Source organism: Dreissena polymorpha, chromosome 8, assembly GCF_020536995.1.
Source record: "Dreissena polymorpha isolate Duluth1 chromosome 8, UMN_Dpol_1.0, whole genome shotgun sequence".
Taxonomy (NCBI): Eukaryota; Metazoa; Mollusca; class Bivalvia; order Myida; family Dreissenidae; genus Dreissena; species Dreissena polymorpha.
In genome coordinates this window covers 8,366,858-8,385,196 of record NC_068362.1, presented here as the reverse complement: position 1 = coordinate 8,385,196, position 18,339 = coordinate 8,366,858, and the positions used below count along the sequence as shown (strand labels likewise).

General features: G+C 33.9%; 3 long non-coding RNA genes across 4 annotated transcripts; 2 read left to right on the top strand and 1 right to left on the bottom strand.

The window, feature by feature from the left end:
• The first annotated feature begins 3,476 nt into the window (after positions 1 to 3,476).
• On the top strand, positions 3,477 to 6,001 carry LOC127841315 (uncharacterized). Of its 2 annotated transcripts, XR_008030901.1 has the most exons (4): positions 3,477 to 3,543; positions 4,131 to 4,192; positions 5,564 to 5,623; positions 5,905 to 6,001. It is a non-coding gene; the product is annotated as an uncharacterized LOC127841315 (long non-coding RNA). The 2 variants fall into 2 exon arrangements; XR_008030900.1 differs by lacking the exon at positions 5,564 to 5,623 and having other exon boundaries at positions 3,485 to 3,543.
• LOC127841309 (uncharacterized) lies at positions 5,453 to 17,071 on the bottom strand. The gene is made up of 4 exons (XR_008030894.1): positions 16,978 to 17,071; positions 15,264 to 15,335; positions 14,739 to 14,865; positions 5,453 to 6,564 (listed from the first exon to the last, which is right to left on the bottom strand). It is a non-coding gene; the product is annotated as an uncharacterized LOC127841309 (long non-coding RNA).
• On the top strand, positions 8,126 to 11,200 carry LOC127841318 (uncharacterized). The gene is made up of 3 exons (XR_008030906.1): positions 8,126 to 8,191; positions 10,288 to 10,419; positions 11,057 to 11,200. It is a non-coding gene; the product is annotated as an uncharacterized LOC127841318 (long non-coding RNA).
• Positions 17,072 to 18,339: the final 1,268 nt, after the last annotated feature.

Genomic DNA, 18,339 nt, shown 5'->3' with positions numbered 1-18,339 from the left:
TAATAACAAACAAAAAGTTTTGATATGTAAACCTAAAAATTCGGAAGAATAAATGCTACATAACAACAAAAAGAACCAAGAGTCAACGGCTTAAAGTACACCTTAACGTTAGCATTCATGTTCCGTATTTTTTGACGTTATGTAAATTGACGCCAGTAATGAGCGCGACGTCGTAAGCAATTATTTACTTGCCGTTTATTCAAGATTTGCGGATCGTGTATAGACAATTAGTCACTTGCCGTTTATAGACCAGCGGATTGTATATAGGCAATTATTCACTTGTCGTACATTAGAGACTAGCGGATTGTATATAGACAATTGTTCACTAGCCGTAAATTAAAGACTAGCGGATTGTATATAGACAATTGTTCACTAGCCGTAAATTAAAGACTAGCGGATTGTATATATACAATTATTCACGAGCCGTAAATTAAAGACTAGCGGATTGTATATAGACAATTGTTCACTAGCCGTAAATTGAAGACTAGCGGATTGTATATAGACAATTGTTCACTAGCCGTAAATTAAAGACTAGCGGATTGTATATAGACAATTGTTCACCAGCCGTAAATTAAAGACTAGCGGATTGTATATATACAATTGTTCACTAGCCGTAAATTAAAGACTAGCGGATTGTATATAGACAATTGTTCACAAGCCGTAAATTAAAGGCTAGCGGATTGTATAAAGACAATTGTTCACTAGCCGTAAATTAAAGATCACAGGATTGTATAGAGACTATTGTTCGCTAGCCGTAAATTAAAGACTAGCGGATTGTATATAGACAATTGTTCACCAGCCATAAATTAAAGACTAGCGGATTGTATATGGACAATTGATCACTAGCCGTAAATTAAAGACTAGCGGATTGTATATAGACAATTGTTCACTAGCCGTAAATTAAAGACTAGCGGATTGTATATAGACAATTGTTCACTAGCCGTAAATTAAAGGCTAGCGGATTGTATATAGACAATGGTTCACCAGCCGTAAATTAAAGACTAGCGGATTGTATATAGACAATTGTTCGCCAGCCGTAAATTAAAGACTAGCGGATTGTATATAGACAATTGTTCACCAGCCGTAAATTAAAGACTAGCGGATTGTATATAGACAATTGTTCACTAGCCGTAACTTAAAGACTAGCGGATTGTATATAGACAATTGTTCACCAGCCGTAAATTAAAGACTAGCGGATTGTATATAGACAATTGTTCACCAGCCGTAAATTAAAGACTAGCGGATTGTATATGAAAATTGTTCACCAGCCGTAAATTAAAGACTAGCGGATTGTATATAGACAATTGTTCACTAGCCGTAAATTAAAGACTAGCGATTTGTATATAGACACTTGTTCACCAGCCGTAAATTAAAGACTAGCGGATTGTATATAGACAATAGTTCACGAGCCGTAAATTAAAGACTAGCGGATTGTATATAGACAATTGTTCGCCAGCCGTAAATTAAAGACTAGCGGATTGTATATAGACAATTGTTCGCTAGCCGTAAATTAAAGACTAGCGGATTGTATATAGACAATTGTTCACTAGCCGTAAATTAAAGACTAGCGGATTGTATATAGACAATTGTTCACTAGCCGTAAATTAAAGACTAGCGGATTGTGTATAGACAATTGTTCACTTGCCGTAAATTAAAGACTAGCGGATTGTATATAGACAATTGTTCACTAGCCGTAAATTAAAGACTAGCGGATTGTATATAGACAATTATTCACCAGCCGTATATTAAAGACTAGCGGATTGTATATAGACAATTGTTCGCCAGCCGTAAATTAAAGACTAGCGGATTGTATATAGACAATTGTTCACCAGCCGTAAATTAAAGACTAGCGGATTGTATATATACAATTGTTCACCAGCCGTAAATTAAAGACTAGCAGATTGTATATAGACAATTGTTCGCCAGCTGTAAATTAAAGGCTAGCGGATTGTATATAGACAATTGTTCACTAGCTGTAAATTAAAGACTAGCGGATTGTATATAGACAATTGTTCACTAGCCGTAAATTAAAGACTAGCGGATTGTATATAGACAATTGTTCACTAGCCGTAAATTAAAGACTAGCGGATTGTATATAGACAATTGTTCACTAGCCGTAAATTAAAGACTAGCGGATTGTATATAGACAATTGTTCACTAGCCGTAAATTAATGACTAGCGGATTGTATATAGACAATTGTTCACTAGCCGTAAATTAACGACTAGCGGATTTTATATAGACAATTGTTCACTAGCCGTAAATTAAAGACCAGAGGATTGTATATGGGCGATTATTCACTAGCCGTAAATTAAAGAACAACACTTATTTCTATCCTTATCATTTTTTTTTATTTGTATTTAACTTATATCTCTCGTTCACATTATGTTATAGTAATAAAACATTTTGACGAACACATTTCATTCTGGTTTATCAAAATTAATTGATCAAGAAATTGAAAGTTTTTTTGCAGAAAATAAATATCCGACTGACTCTGTCGTGTATGCCGTGAAAATAACAATAACACATTCGCAAAAATATATTTGTGTAATTAGAAAAGAACTTTACCTTACTACTGTCAGGAATGCACAAATACAACCTGGGACATAATGAAACTTACCACAATGTGATCAAATATTATTAATAAATTAGCTGAAAAACGAAAGATCGGAAAAACAATTATAACGAAAATCCTATAAAAACGAATGATCCGAAAATCAATTATAACAAAAATCAAATATTTTAGCGTTTATGTCTGTCCATTTGTCTCGTAATTGATACTGAGTTTTTATTAAATTCATATCGTTATTTTACACCAAAGAATCGAAATGTTTTATGCATTTATTTTATGTATTTATTTTCTAAATTCTAGTTGCAAGTACTGTTATAACGAAATCATATTTTCCCGCGTTTGGAACTGTCAGCCTTTAAAATGACAAATCGTTGTGTGTTTATATCTAATGTTTTTGGCAGAAGAGTATTCGAGTATCAATCAATACATTATTTCTATGCCCCACATTTGAAGAAAACAATTTATTTTTATGTTTGTTTTTAGAGTAAATGTATCTCTCTTTTAAAGGAACATTCTCATCTTACACATTTCTGCTTCTTTCGCTATATATTTGTTTTCGTACTTCTTCTTCTACTTTGTACTTCCTACAGTCAATTGCTGACTATTACATGAAGGCCGATATAGGCAGATATGGACACTGTCGAGTCCGTATCCTGAGAAGAACCTGTACATGGTGTCTATGGAGGAGATAATGAGAATGCTACCCGAGTAGGGAGCGAACCCACGAAATCCCGATCGCTAGGCGGACACCTCATCCACTACACCACCGGGATAGTATATCCGAATGACTACTGTTATGTGTATATTTATTTTTGGCATAGAATTTACTTTATTACCCAGTGTGCATAGCTTTAGAATTAATTTTTAATTGTAAACACAAACCTTAAAACTATCACTCAATTTTAGAGTGAACAGCATTTGATTGTGTAGCCCCAAGATAGAAAAAGTTATCAAGAAATGGACAGACGTTAAGGTATATTAACTAATGAAATCTCATGACCCTTACTTACTGACTTACTCTTACCACAAAATGATTATAAAATGAAACTTAGAATGGGAGCAAGGTAAATTTTGTACTTTGAATTATACATAAAAACATTTTTATTGAAATTGCACGGAATAATCATTAGGAATAATAATTGTTGTGTATTGTGTGTTTGCTGTTTTCTATTGACACATTCCGGACCAGTTCATGTATGTAAATAGGGAGACGGAAACTACAACGGGCGAGGCATGGTATGGTATTGCGCAAGGGAGGTTAGAGGGTTATGGTTAGGGTTTGGGTTAATGTTAGGGGTCGGGTTAGGGTTTGGGTTAGCCTAAACCCAACCCTAACCCTAACCCGACCCCTAACCCTTACCCTAACCCTTTTTTGGGGTTCTCACCCCTGACCATGCCTCGCCCGTTGTAGTTTTCCGTCTCCCATGTAAATATTTTTTAACATATTCTGACATATTTACCATAATTATTTCTTATATTTAGGTATTCGGTATCCATTCATCACTTTTTTCGTTCAACTGTGGAATGTTTGAATTTGAACACTATGTACTTTCTTTTCAGACGCACAACAACCATGTGTGAATGATGAGATCTCGTCCATCACATCAGTTGAACAAAAGTTGGTAAGATAATTAATCAAGTACACAGTATAAAGTTAGCACATTTATTCGTGTAGGTGTGTCAATGTTACAAAACACATAGAATAAATAAGGTTTAACAACGTTATCATAATCACAAATTAATTATGTGACATAAATATCGTTATTTATGAAGTTACTTGGTTACAGATACATTTCACATTGTAATAAATGCATAATATCAAAATATCTTTGTCATTGAATGTACATGTTTGTATGTATGACAGCTCATAAAGATCGATTGTCCATATTTATTAATGACTATTTATCGTTAGATACAAGTAATTTCGCAAAATAACAAGATAAAAAACATTGCATATACTTACATATGAATCCCGCTCTGTGAAAAGGGGAGTTTAATGCATGTGCATAAAATGTCATACCAGATTAGTATGTGCAGTCCGCACAGGCTGCTCAGGGACAACTTTCTGCCTAAACTGGATTTTCGCTAAGAAGAGTCTTTCTTAAAACGAAACATATAATACAAGCGGAGAGTGTCGTCCCTGATTTGCCTGTGCAGAAAGCACATGCTAATCTGGTATGACACTTTACGCACATGCATTAAACCCCATTTTATCAGAGCGGGACTCATATATAAAGTTATTATGGTGATATATTTAATACATGTTATTTAAAAACAAGAAACCGTCGGAGACGGGTGATGCTCCCCAAAGGTTTTTTTTGTCACAATATTGCACTATTTATTCAGATAAAAGGAAACGTTTTGAGGGCACAGTAGTTGGGGGGACAATAATTTTTTTATAGACAATTTCAAAGGGCCATAACTCTGTGAAAAATCATCCGACCAGAACCCGCTGATAATATGCACATCTCCTCTTGGTCGTGAGGCTTTCCATAAAGTTCCATTGAATTCCGGTCATTAGTTTCTGAGAAATAGCCCGGACAAGAATTGCACTATATGTACAGTTAATGGAAAATTTTAAAGGGCCATAACTCTGTGAAAAATCATCCGACCATAACCCACTGATAATATGCACATCTCCTCTTGGTAGTGAAGCTTCCCATAAAGTTTCATTGAATTCTGGTCATTAGTTTCTGAGAAATAGCCCGGACAAAAATTGTGCTCGGACGGACAGACGGACAGACAGACGAAACGGCGACTATAAGCTCCCCTCAAAATAAATTTTGGTGGAGCATAAAAAAGGTTAATCACATTCCACAATACCAATTGTAAAAAATCAATTGAATCTTTTTTTTTTTAGTAATTACAAAAAGTTAGTTTTTTTTACATGGACTTGTAGAAAATAAATTAACGAGCATACATAAGCTAAATTAACATATTGGATTACTTATGTTATTTTACGAGACATATTCATTCATATATAATCATTATAGGAAATCCGCGAAACAGCGCATGTGAGGCCCAGTCAGATGAGCCAGTAAGAAAAAAAAGATGTGAGTTCCATGAAAATTAAAGATTAACTTATGAAGTGTACGTTCATGAATGTGTAATAATGAATCAACAATCCATCTTATCATAAATGATACAATTCATTCTCAAGAATTTTTTATATGAAACTATTAGTTCCAACAGAACCTCGTCTGATGTGCAGTATACACAGTACATGCTCTTTAAAGAGCAAACCACATCTCTTTATGTTACAATGTTAACCTTTATTTCATCACTTGTCTTACAAATACAAATTTTATTAACATAAAATGTATTTCATTTTCAGATAGTGTTCCACTTCATTGTTCCCTAGCTGTAGAGTTGTTGGAGAAAACCCTGTATTGTTATGTTACAAAGATAATGAAATAAAGGAGTAGAATTTATTTTCACTTTGTTATTATATAAACGAAACATGAATCATGGTACGCATTGCATAAATGAATATTGTAAAAAGTGTGTCCTTAATGAAAAACATCCACAAGAACGGTAGAAATTGTCAATATCCACACTTTTTCAAAGATGTTGACCACACTTGACCGAAGTGCAGCAGTTCATAGACAAGAAATCATTAACTTATTAAGTTATTATGTATCATTAGCAGAAACATTATGACCATCTTTCATCAACAAAGAGTCAAATATTGAATATAAACACATGTCGCCGAACATAGACAGACCACAATGACTCACCTATAGCACTTCGTGCACATGTTAGCATAAAACAGCAACTACATAAGTAAGTCAATGATGTGTTGTCCATATAAGCTGCATTTTGGTCTTGTTGTGGACTGTGCACAACCTCATCCACTTCCTGTGCCTCAGTAAGTTGTTCAGGCAGTGGCACCTGCTAATCTATGCATAAGTTGTGCAGGCGCATTCATGCAGCCACTGCTTGACAGCACCCATCGAGTCTCACGAATAAACAACCGCCAGTTTTATGTAGACACCTGTCGATAGAGAATAACAATCAATATTAATTAGTGATTTAATTACAATATCCAATTTATTATTATTAATACTAATGATTATTATGCATTTTATTTAATTGATGAACATCTTCAGATATTAATTAAATTTAAGACTAAAATGGGTAAAGAAATAAATTAATAAAACAAAATTTGCAATAATCTACGGCATCCATTTTTATCAACACATGCACGTGCATATGAAAGCAACATTAAAATCTGAATCAAATGTTTTTTTAACTACATGTGTCTCCTTCACTGATGCCCCCATGTCACGTTGAGATACACAAACAAGTCCATCAGTCATTAAAAGACAAATTTCTTCAGTACAAACAACTTGTGTATATATGCTCAAAACTTGAAAACAAATAACAAAACAAATTTAATTACACATTTGTGTACAGCTGCAATTCATTAACACATTAAGGTCATTCAGCAGTTGCTGTTATGCAAAATCCATCCACAGGTGAACAGACAGACACAGAGGACGAACAGGTAGGGGTGGCAAAATCTAAAAAAACTATACTTGTCCACGGACAACCATTAAGGAAATTTAACTTGTCTGTTCCTGAACTACACTTGTCCGTTAATGTTTATATAAATTATAAACGCATTTATTGATTCAAGGTGAACTGTCGATTTTATCACGAAAAATGCATTTTTATAAATATGTATATTCTAAAACGAGTGGAATCATCAAGAGCTATGGCAAAAAATGTTACGATACTAAAAAACGATGTTTTTGTTTTCCGTAAACCGCCCGGGTATTTCTGCCACCTATTTTGGTTGTGACGTCACAGGCACTCAACGCGCATGAATCGGAAACTCGTCCATTGTTATTACGAATCAAAGCGTGAACACTTCGCGCTTAATGTCAAATTTGACGCTCAATAGATCTATCACGTTAGCATAATACAATTCTTTTACACAAGTTTTATTGAAATCGTGTGTTTTTTTCTGTATTTTTTGCATGACAATCGTTATTCGATATGGTTCAGTGTGTTGCTTTCGGGTGCAAAGAACGTGAGGAAAAGGGAAAGAAGGTTTTTTCCGTTTTCCGAAGGATGATGTTACTTGTAAGAAATGGATAAAGGCAGTTAATTCCAGGAGAGTAATCGATGGGAGACTGGTTGATTTCAAACCGAGTAGGGCATCTAGGTTGTGCTTGAAACATTTTGACGACAGTTTTTTTTTCATCCTCCAAGTGTTATGGCTAGTGTTGGAATGGAGTTAAAGCTCAAGCTCAAAGCTGGTGCAATTCCAACGATATTTCCGGAAACAGAGGCATACAAAGCTTCAAAGAAAGCTCCACTAAATCCCAACGACCTTGAACCAGGGAAGCACAACCGAGCGAAGTATGGCGCCTATTCTAAATGGAACCAGAAAGCGGTAATTATGTTTCTAATGACTAATCTATGCTTGTTTATTTTGATATTCATAGTGCTTAATAATTTTAGTCTGATTAGTCAGCATATTATTACAAATGATTTCAAGACATTTGTATTAAAAAATGCGTTGACATCTGGTTAGAAAATACCGCACAATAGTCTCCGATGCAAGTTTATTTCAAATACTGGTCAGGCTAATACAAAGGAGAGGAAGCTGTACTGTAGAAATATTGTTTGACCTATAGACTATAGTATTCTCACACATTGTTTTGTCAAACATTTGAATCCGCAAACAACTTATAAGTATTTCTTCACAGTATTAACCATGCATTATATTTAAATAAAATATATTTTATCAATAACATAAAGATGGTCTTTATAAGCGCAGTGGTTGATATGTGTCCTTCTCAGCTAGGTGACCTGAGCTCAAGGCCATTTCCTGTATATTGTTGAGTAATGTCAGTGCTGTTGATGGTCAACATACAGGATGGATTAGGTTTTTCTGGATAATGAGCCTTCCACTCAGAACACATCCGCAAAAAATGGAAATCTTTCTGTACCAAGTAGCTGGAAAATGCTGCTTATATGATAATTCCAATTTCATCCACACTTTAAAAGTCTAGTCAGTTTATAAGGAATGCTGGGGCACACATGGGTTCGATCATGTACAGGCTCAGCCTTATGCCCAGTATGGATATGCCTAATTATTTTACCTTTTAATATATATTTTTCAAAATTTTCTTATATTTTGTATGCATGTATGAAATAATGGCTTAGTGACAAACAATTAATTAAAACACTTCTCTTAATAATAAGGAAAAATAGGTTAATCAGTGGAACAGCTTTAAAACTGACAAAAACATTCCATTTGATAAATAAATAAGACTAGCTAACTCACCAAAAATATTCAAAGTATAAAAATAATATTGGGCTTATTTCAATTACATTTCCATAAGATAAGAAAGTATGAGAGAATCAAAGTGCTGGTAAAACAATAATTATGTAAACTTTCTTATACTGATATATTGAACAAAATAAAAAAGTACTGTCTATTACACAGATGATTAAAAGACAGTGTAAAAGTAAATTAGAATAGTATTCATAAAAATATTAATAGTATTTACTAACACATTTCAGCATGCTGTATTGAATTATTCAGATAAAAATGTAAATTGAGAAGGGTTTTGTGCATGTACTGTAATTATTTGTACAGTTTATTATTTCTTAAACAATGAACAGCTTGGCATTTCTCTGAAATAAAATTCTCTAGATTCAATTAAATATAACAAAGCACATGATTGCTTCTTAGTTTCTTAAGTTTCAAGAATGTCCATGGTTACCAGTCAAATTGACACCAGTTACCAGTGTTGTGTATTAATCCATACAGAACTGCCATCAGTGTCTTGGAGTTTATGGCTATTTAGTTGTTGAATAGCGCCTTATCTTTGGATATATCACAAGATTATGGTAGAACACAGTATGGTTTCAAGATAAAGATTATTCCTAGCCCAATTAAATCAACAAACAATCATAAAATGTATTAAATCAGACCAGTGCCCTAGCTTAGCTAACCAAGGGGTGCAGTTCCAAGTCCCACCCAAGGTCTCACTATGCCCTACACCATGCTCTTGTGTGGATTTTATCATATGATTATAAAGGAAGTTGTATTTATCAATAAATTAATATAAATGTTCAAACTGAAACTAGTTTTATTTATAATAGAAATTGTGTTTTCAATTAACAATCATGTTATTAGAAATATTTACTTAGTAATTATAATGAAACACATGCTTTTATATTAAAATTATGCAAATGAGATAATATGGCTTTGTGCACTGAAGAGCTCTTTTAAGAATTAGCACCCTTCAATTTCAAAATCCGAAAAGGAAACTGATCAGACTATCCCCACTACCACTAAAAGGCTAATGATTGCAATATATCTGTCGCGTTCTGAGAAAACTAGGCATAATGCCTGTGCGTAAAGTTTCGTCCCATATTAGCCTGTGCAGTCCGCACAGGCTAATTAGGGACAACACTTTCCGTCTTAACAAGATTTTCAGTAAAAAGGGACTCCCTTTAAACAAAAAATACCATTCCAGCGGAAAGTGTCGTCCCTGATTAGTCTGTGCGGACTGCACAGGCTAATCTGGGACAACACTTCACGCACCTGCATTATGCCCAGTTTCTCAGAGTGCGACACATACTATTTCAAAGTTCAATAGCATAGTTTGGCTTATATTAAGTGATATAAACATTTGTGTCATTCTGTCATTATTCTGTGTGTATTTATAAAAAGTAACATGACAATTATTTGTAGGACCCATATTCATCATGTGTGGAAGAGCCAGATGTCTGTGAAGAAATGTCTTGTGAACAGTCGCCTGTTCGGATCAGTGATCCTGAATTACATTTTGATAATGTGTATTCGCAGTCATCACAGACATCTGAGGTTCGTAATAATGTCAATTAATAATTAGTTTGTTTAACAATCTCCAAACAATGTCAATTATTAATAAGTGTGTTTAATTATTTCCAAACAGCCTGCTTTTTATGTGATAGGAGTTACATATTTACATTGGCTTGAAAAAAAATCCTCAATTCTTGTGATATAGTTTTTATTCTTTATTTTCTGTTTCTATACATGGGGAAACTTTCTATTTTTTATGCTCCCAAAGGGTTGCATATAGTTTTTGAACTGGCCATCAGTTCATCCGTCTGTCAGTCTGTTAGTCTGTTAGAAAACTTTACAATTGGTCATAACTTTAGCAATATTGAAGATAGCAACTTGATAATTGGCATGCATGTGTATCTTACGGAGCTGCACATTTTGAGTGGTGAAAGGTCAAGGTCAAGGCTATCCTTCAAGGTCAAATGTCAAAGATATGCTTCAAATTGGCGCAGCAGGGGGCATTGTGTTTTTCTGAAAAATGCAAAATGTTCATCATTTCAGACGGTTGTATTTTGGCCAACAGAACATATGGGGTTCACTGTCAAACCACAGGGAAAGGACAAAAGTGTTAGGGCCTCTGTTGTGTGTCTCAGTTCATATTGTAATTCATTCAAATAATGTTACTTTTAAATTGCAGACTACATCTTGCTGCTTTGCATTCCGTGGCAAATGCAAACCGCAAGCAGGCTGAGACCAGACAGGGGGAAAAAAGATACAGACTCTCCTATCCTTAGTACAAGGCTGGACACCATGTGGTTAAAGCAGTTAAAGAGAATTGCACTTATGGTAATGTATTCATAATGAATTGTATTGTATAAATAATAACCACAGATAGCAATATTGAATTATCTTGTTGAAGAATTTTGTTTTTGCACATAAAAAAATACATTACCGCTTACAGAAATCACCTGAACTTGTGCAATATGTTGAAACAAAATTTAGAAATTATGATTCTAAAATCTGGTGATTATTCTGAATGTAAAACAACATTAAATGTATTTGCATTTTGAACTTGTTGAGTTTTTAGAATAAGCTTGATACAAGTCTCTTTTTCTGAACAGATAGTGAAATTATCTAAGATATCAAAATAAATACATGAGTTTACATGCAATCTTTTATCAAAATGTTTGGTTTCTAAAAGCAATAGATTTCTGTAATACATGGTTGAAGACAACAATACAAAAAACATTCATTGTTTATTATTCTCTAATAAGAAGGAACAATTTATCAATAATTATAATTTATTTTAATATAACTTTCAGACTATGTTGATGAACTAATGGCAAGGCTGCTTAGGATGAAAGGAGTACAAGAGCGATGCCAATGCAAGGGCTGCCTCTGGCAACATTCTGTTTTCACCGCCACCCCTGTCTTCATCTGCAAACAGAATTCTGAAGTCAGAGGCTGTGCAGAACCATCGTTCGCGATTTAATTAGCGAACAGGGATGGAAATTAGTGGTTGCCCGTTTTGTTGTATAGTTATCTATTACTTTTAAAGAAAGTATTGGTTACACATGACACTACATGTACATAGTACTGGGCGCGTTAAGGCTTACGATGGGAAACCAAAAAACTATAGATCGTTGTCCATGTGGGAAACCAACTGTAAAACGTTAGTTTCCATCCCTGGCGAAGCAAAATCCAATGTATGAGTCGGACGGAAATCTCTGGCGAATGGCTGCCACAGCGCTTGACGGAAGAGGTCGTCGGTCCTTCTTGCTCAGACGGTGCCAAATCCAACGAGCCAGTCTTCTATATGCAATGTATCTGCATACTCTGAAGTCATAAATGTATAAGGATACCATTATGATAAATATTAGTATGTTTAGTAAAACAAAGGTACTTTTCAACCTGACAATTACAAAAGCCATGCTGTAGCAGATTCTTACTTAAGTTTACAGTTTAACAAACTTATTCAGCTTGAATATAATATTATATAATATATATTTTACTGAAAATATGTCAGAAATCAGATTGTGTAAGCAACTTCACATCATGTTGTAGCAGGTTGTTATTGTAGTGTACTTATGAAAAAATTAAACAGCTTGTATTTATATTTTTATTTCAAATGTTGAAAAATAATAATGAACTGGCATTTGTAAGTAACCAAAAATCATTGTGTAGCAAATTGATACTTCATTTTACAATTAGATAACCCAGTCATCTTGTATACACGCGTATTTTAATGTTGTCTTTTTTATGTTATTTTTATTATTTGTATCAAAACATATTTACAGTATGAAATACAAATGACAAGTTCACACAAAACATTGTGTTATTTAATGTCTACAGTGTATTTTCTTTACAAACAATCTGTCCTGGTTTCATAAACATTTTTAATAATTAATGACAACTTACTCATGTATTGGTTCTTCATCACCGATGGGACCATTTACATCAAGGAACTCATAAAACGAAACTTCAATGACATCTGGATGGAGACAGTTAGCTTTGAAGCCAGTATGCTCAGTTATGCACTTTACCCCTGCCTCGTCCATCCTTTCCATCAGCTCTGGGTATTCTGTGCAGCATTTGCACTCAATCTGCACACGATATGGTGTGCAACATGAACATGCACATCTGAAAATAAAACAAATACGTCGAATTGCAATACAAACATTCCTTCCTAATCAGAACAGTTCAAGTATCCGTTCTAATTTATAATAATTAGATCATACAACCTAGTCATATTCAACAAGCTTTTACTGTAGATAAACAATCAAAGAATAATTTTAATTTGGTTTTTTGCCGACACCTGCATGTAACAAAATTATATATTTACCAATCCGTATTCCCAACACGATGGTCGTCTTGGGCATCGGCAAAATTTTCCTCGCTGTCCGAGTCAGAATCAGAAAAATCTGATTGACTGTCACTAAATTCTGGCTCATACATATACGGTTGAACGGAAAACTCATCGTAATCGCTATCATCTTCCATTTTTCAACAATTTTTTAACTAAAGTTGCAAGATATAATACATCCGAAGCCATTTATGATGCCGGCTCGTAATTGAGTCGTTATTGAGTGCCTGTGACGTCACTTCCGGTTTGAATGAAAATGGCGAGAACATCGGAATGTGTGAAAAATCGCGACTTTGTTCTATTCGTTCTCGCTAATAACACCGTATTTGAAATGAAGGGAGGTGCGAAATAGTTTAGATATGCACTAAATTCGATAAATAAAGGTGTTTTACGGGTTTTTAAAACCGTGGCAGGTGAACTTTAATGTAAAACAATGTGGAATATACCAAAATGAGTATGATTTGCTAGTTTTGTTTATAGTTGTATTTCAATAGTACATTCATTATAGCAGTATATTATAAACAAAATAAACACTTTCTAAAACTTTTAATCTTGCAAAGCTAGTGTTATTAAAACATGTGTTGAACATAAGTACATCGTAATCTTAACAAATTAAACTAGTCCAATATGTCGACCTCATCAGACCGTTGCTCTGCGCCGCTACTGGTAGCAATTTGATTATCATCAACTGGTAACCATTGAAAATCTGTGAGCCAAGTTTCTTGAAAAGTTCTGGTGCGTTTACTTAGATCATATTTTTTAGCATAATCTTTTTTTATTTTTTTTGGGAGGTGGACTGCTCAAAGCTTCGGGTTTCTGCTCCGTTGTTGAAGATTTAAAAAAAACTAAATGTTCCATTTTTACCATTGAAGTCGTCTTAAATAACAGATACACCGTGTTTTGATTATCTAACTTTGATACTTTTTATGTTCGTCTGATTGTAAAAATAAAGAAACCAGTTTGTACACTGTCTAACGGTCGGGCCGAATGTTTAAAATGCCGCATGCTCCTGGTCTCTTATAGAATAAGGGAGATCACTGCGCAGGAGATAGCCCGTATTTTAGCTTGATTGCTCCGCAAATAGCACTGACAGTGTAATCGCATGTCAACATCCGGTTTTGTAAAACTTAATTACGGCTTTAATACAATGTATTTTGTGTATACCTGGACCCAACTTTTAAAAAACTAAATGTCTACGGACAACTTAAATGAAAAAAATCAGTTGCCCAGACAAGCAAATGTACGACTCAGGCAACTCGGACATTTGATTTCGCCACCCCTGACAGGAGCAATGCTTAAGGCTTCCCACGGTGTACGTTTACTAAATTGTTATGATGTAGATGTGACGATTACAATTATGCTCTAAAGAGTATTAAAGGCATAAAGCATCAAACTTTTATCCAATATTTGGTGGGGAGATTTATTTTGTGCTTATTAAATGGTGTCTTATGTTGATTAACTGAATGTGTTTAATTGTTTTGAACTAAATAAACATACATGTAGTAAGTTTACATACCTAAATCTACTCTTTGGCAGTCCAAAAGCCCTCTCAACCACAATACACTTGACTGGGCATTGTTGTACCTATTGTTGATAGCCGAGTCCCCCAGTAGGTGTCCCGTGTGGTTTTCTTCCAGAAAAGTCTAATAACAAATTTATAATAAGCTAAGTTTAGTTTAAGTTGGAACAATCATTGGTTAAACGGTTTATGAACGTAGCTATAGGATGCTCGCAAGCTTAACGCAATCTTAAATTCATTTAAATTATAAATTTAACATTGATATGCATATTTTATGTGTTGATACAGTGTGTACACACATGTGTACAGAAATATAATTGAATATTGTATGTTGTTGAAAGACATTAAAAGTAAAATTATGTATGCACATTAAAACATTATATTTTAGTAATGTGCAATGCATTGATGTAAAAAATATATATTTGCATCATCATAACAGTAGTATTCCACTTTTTCCTAACCAATATTAGCCATAGTCCCTCTAATGGTATATCCATAATAGCACATTATTTATTGTCATACCTTCAAACCACGGACAAAGACAGAGGCATCGTGTGTGTTGACCCAAGCCATTTTGACAAAACCTCAATGAACCTGCAAATAAACTATACTTTAATATGTGAAATGTGTTTCACTAACTTTGTTTCAATGATTTAATTCTATTTAATTCACATGTTTTATGATTTAACACTATTAGTTAAGCCACTTCTGACTGACAAGTGACATTGTACAGTGTGATACAGGGTCATTAAAATAACATTGCCATTGGGCAAGAGCGTAAGAATATAACTTTGCTACCTTGCATCTCACCGTGCAGTTTGAGATTTATGTTGCTCAGCTACTGTATGTACAGTCGATTGGTGTATAACGTATAGCTAAGGACTTCGAGTCTCATTTCAACGTAAATACCATGCATTCAGTAATTAAACCATTAAACCTAGATAGACACATGTCTTTCCTATTCCTATTAAATTATGCCAACGGTTTTAAATTTCCAAAAAATTATATTTTTATAGCGCGAATTTCATGGTACACTGATTTAGTCAATACCGGATCGCTAAGGTCTTTATCGGATTACATGTGTATCGTGTTATTTCTTGAAATTTGACACATCATTTGTAAAAAATAATTGCAATATATGTACATTTCCAGAAAGTAAATTCATTTCTGCGTTTAATAAGACCAAGTTCATGGAAATCGCTGCACAATTGATGAAGTACTGGTTGTTCAAAGCGATGCACCCTATATTCGGGTCATTTTGAGTTGAATACCCTGTTATAATAATACATAGATTTGATAGTGAAAAATGTTTTGAGAGAAATCGATTTTTCATTATAATTTGATTATTTTTCATTAAAAAAGATGTTTTCACTAATTAATATCATAGCCACACGCTAACCACATGTGTATTGGACAACTTCAATTGAGTTAATATTTATTTTGAGACAATCCCCACATTTCTGAATATGGGTCACCACATGTCCGTTATTCACTAAATCCCGAGTTGCAGCTTTCATGCTTATTTTATGTGGTACGCATCAATTTGGTTTCTGAGCATTCTTCCTTTTTTAAAGGACACATAATACTAAAATATTACATCAATGAACATTATGTTTACTAAACAAAATCTGCATAATTCAAGAAACCATTTGTCTGCACTTTTCCTGTCGTCACAAAAACAGTGCGTACATAACTTGACCTTGTTTTGCTTTCAAAAAAAGTTGTAAACATTGACACACGTCAACAAAAACATGAATCGACTTAACAATGGTAGGCTTTTTGTATTCAATTAATAGAAATCAATAAATCTTAACATAAATAAAAGTATTTTGCAAAAAACGTTTAACCTATCCGTTACTCACTAAAATCCGCTATACACCAATCCACTGTATTACTGTACAATTCATAAATCTAATTTTGACAGAACATTGATAATATTGGGATTGCAAAGTTTATGACTTATAATCGCTGGGGCAGATATTGCAGACATTATACAGTGCAATATTTATTATTCATTAGATAGAAAAAAACTTCAAAATTTATGCGCAAAAGGTATATCAGTATAATTATTGCGTCGACAACTAACTTGTATAGCAGCGTCCGAAATGTGAAATAACCGAATTCTAATTCACTCGTTAACATTCAATATTTAATGACAAATGAACTGTTTTACTTCAAAAGAAACCATAAAACATTTGTTTTGATAAAAATTGAACTAAGATGACTAAATATTTACCTATTTAACAAATTAATTATCCTAACATCACAAATTTCATTTCCCATGGACGTTTAAGGTCCTCGGATGTTTCGCCTCCAAGACGTTTCGGCCCTCGTCGTTTCGCCCCTGGTCATTTCGCCCCCAATGAGCGGAATGTTTAAATGTACAATGTTTGTCACATATCTTTTTGTGTAGTTTGTTCATTGCTGGGATTTGAATAAAATGTGAAATTAAAATGCACTACAATTGATGTTTGTCCTTTGTTGTTCGATATGCTTTGAAAATATTGTGATTAAAGGTAACACCATTGAAAATTTCGTGTAATAAATATAGTATTGTGTACGCTTTAATGCTAACGTATAAATATATTAATTGTTTACACGAACAGTTTAATTGGTGACAATCATATAATCATCAAAGAAAGTATCCCGAATCAATAATGTAAGTATATCACGCATTATCCGGCAAAGGGTAGGTGATAAAAACAATGAGCCACAATAAGTATATATATTAATGTAAAATGCATGCAGTCAAAAAAAATTAATAAAAAATGAACAAACAAACACGTGTTAATGCCGAGCAAAGCCTTTAATTGTCAGTCAGCATTCCGCTGAAACATGACTGACATGTATGTGCCCCGACCCGGGATCGAACCCGGGACCTCTGGATTTTAACGCAAGCGCCTTATCCACTGTGCTACGGAGGCACTAGTTAGACCAGTGAAAAAAAATTAATAAAAAATGAACAAACAAACACGTGTTAATGCCCAAGTGTAAGATCAAGCACTTTTAACGGCGATTTTATTTTATGACATCCAATATTGTTTTATAAAGTGTAACATAATAGTGTGATAGTTTAATAGTTGTGAAAGGGAGTTGTGTGCAACATGGATTTTCCATGCATAAGATGCATTACTGAAGTGCGTCCTCGGCAACACGCGGTCCAATGTGACTCATGTTCGCGTTGGCAGCATCGAACGTGCAAAACAGGCGAGTCAGATGAATAATAGCTAGTTACTAATGAAAAAATGATGATGATTTTCTTTTATTGAATTGATAATCACAATCCAATACATTCGATACAAGTATATTCCAAAGCGCGTCATAAAGCCGGTATAAACATATATATTTGAGGCAATTGACCGTTAATTTAAAACATTTGGCGATCCTGAGTTAAAAAAAAAATAGTGTTGCTATATTGTAATGTATAATAATTACGACTCATTAAGTTTGTAATTGTGATTTTATGTATATCCTTAATTATTGTGTATTGTGTATACTCGAAGTGATCTGTTATGTTTAAAAAGGGTAATTGTAAAAAGTTAATGAAGTGAGAAGGTTTAGAACAATATCAGTATATCAGTAAAATGCAACAATTTTG